This window comes from Bactrocera latifrons, unplaced genomic scaffold (genome assembly GCF_001853355.1).
Source record: "Bactrocera latifrons isolate USDA-ARS-PBARC rearing strain unplaced genomic scaffold, ASM185335v1 scaffold_40, whole genome shotgun sequence".
In the NCBI taxonomy this organism is placed as follows: Eukaryota; Metazoa; Arthropoda; class Insecta; order Diptera; family Tephritidae; genus Bactrocera; species Bactrocera latifrons.
The window spans coordinates 864196-866848 of NW_017537046.1; positions in this window are offsets into that span (position 1 = coordinate 864196).

Genomic DNA, 2653 nt, shown 5'->3' on the forward strand with positions numbered 1-2653 from the left:
AATAGTGCAACTTTCGTGTAAAATTTTGGTTTCGCAACTATTGTCCTTATGATAAATATACTCTTCTCCACTCTAAACCGTTCGCCTTTCCATGTACAGCTGCCTTGCGTTGGCCGAGCACTGGGCGCTCAGCTTTAGAATAAGCAAATTTTCCAGCGCAAAATTTGTGTATTGTGCGCCTCAACGCGATTTTCCATTTTGTTTTACGTGAGCGCGCTCGGACAGGGGGTGAAAAATTACCTTTTCAATTTCTCTAGTTTTTTCGTTCGCTTTTGCAATTTCCTTGCTCACCCAAAGAGCCATTGATGCGCACCGGCTGATGGCAATGCCAACGACGTCACAGCTGTTACCATGCTTGACTCCTTGCCATACCATTATTGTTGTTGTAGCGAATTGACGACGACGACGACAGCGATGACGACAAGTACACCATGACCATTGCCAATGCCACAGCGAAGTACAGGTACGAGTGGTATGTTTGGCGCGCTGTGACCCGTTGGAAATGTTGGGGCGCATCGGCAATTGAAGGTGTAACCATAAAGTTCGCGCCAACAACTGTTCAAAAAGGAAAATAAACAAGAAAGGTGGAACGGGTTTGCGCGGTCGCCTGGTCGAGTGGAGCTATCGCAGGGCGTTTATGCATTTAAAGATAGTGGCAACAACAACAACTACGCCACCACCAACACCACAATTACAATAACAAAATAGAGGCCACAGCAGCGCAGTTATAATAACAACAAAAACAGGCGTGAAACACTGCGCATACCCGAGACGGTCAGTCTCCACATAACCGCAACCGCAACGAATGCAACTAAACGAAACGAAATGGGGGTAGTGAAGACAGTTAGGCGGCGGTTGTGTGTAATGGCGGCGATGGCGTTGCGACCGAGTACATCTTGGGTCACAACTCGCGCGAGCAGACAATGTCGGCGGCGGCGGTGATAAGAGAATACTTTGTCATAAAGGAGTGTAATTTCGGGCTTAAGGCCAAAATGCAAAAAAACCGACGAGTCAAGCGCGCAGACACTGCACTGTGGCGAAGACAATAATATAGCTCGACTGCTTGGCAGCGAAAAAGCGAACAATTATGAAAAGAAATAGTAGGGACGTAGCACACAAGGTGGCGTACAAAACCGTCGAACAATGGAATTGAATAGGTGTGAAATGTGAAATTATGACACCGTCGGTTGTCGTTGCTGCTGTATTTGGTGAGCGTGTGGTAGCTACAAGTGACTTAAGTCGACTTATGGTAAGCTCCGCTGAAGTCGTTCCTTTGAAGTTGCCAGATTTACTGTGTTGCGATGTAGAAAGCAAATAATCGGAAGGTGCATTAGAGCTGGAGAGATGGACCTACTTCATTTCGAATAGAATTTAAGTACGCTAATTAAATATTTTTTATTAGAACACTGCAGTTTCTTCTTTGGCACTACAACCGGTGCTCGGTCTGAGTTGAAAACACAAAATTTCGCCAGTTGCGAGGTCACCAAATGCTTACGTTGTCTACCCAAGGGTCTCATGAATAAAGTTAATGGTTCCATCTTCTTCAAAATCCATTGTCCATCGTGAACGGCTCCAAAGATCGTGCGGAGAACAATTTTCTCGAATGTTCCAAGTACTATCTCGTCTCTGGTCGTCAAGTGTAAATAGGGTATGATAGTTACCCTACGTATCCAGCAACTGTTGAGCTACCGTACTCAAACCCTATTCTTGTATCGGCGTCGAACTCCCGGAGAATTTGGGTGAGGGCTAAGAGAGAGTGAGTCTTGAAGGAGCTTTGCGAAGTAATCGGTTTAAGGGCTCAACAAGGATGCAACCCCAGTTTACAAGGAGATGCGGCTGCAAGTTGGCGTCTGTCTTGGAACAATCGGCTGGCTATCTATATAAAAGTGGAACGAGTGGCTATATACATAGCTGAGGTTATGGAACCGCCATGTAAAAATGTAATTCCAATGAAAGGAACACGAAAGCTTGGGATATTGATTTTCCCAAACATTGACGACTTCAGGCTCACATCTAGTGTATAATCTCGTATAAAGGCTTCGACAATGCTTTTATTCTCAATTCACTTCTCTAATGAGATTATTCTTCTTGGGAGACAATAAACTTCACTACAATATTAAAAAGACGTGAAGCTTATTACGAAACCTCCCTAAAGCTTTCAAATTTGACAACTTTTCACAACAGATCTTCCATGCATTTAAGTCATGGAATTCACTTTGGAACTATACTTATTTTCTTAGAACCTTAGAAATTCTGCACACGCTTGTTATAATGTTTCAAATTTATCAGAAGTTGTATTAGCTTCGGAGAATCACGATACTCAGTTATTTTTCACGAATTAAGAACTGAGAACTCCGAAAGCTTATTGAAGTACTTTTTACTAAAAAAAGTTTAACCGGTACCCATGGATCATTGTAATGAACTTTTCTAAGCTTGATCGAATTAGAATCCAATTATTAGCTCACATATTACAAGTACTGCATTCAAAGACTCCAGTATAGCTTTTATAGCGTCAAAGCTATAGAGGCTGTATGGAAAAGTTTAGCAGCATTATATTTACCAGCTTCTTGAGATCTGGTCACCTTAGCACCAAATATTTCTATGTAAATTAAGTGCGGAGAGTTCAATGCAACGCCAATAACTGTCTATGACA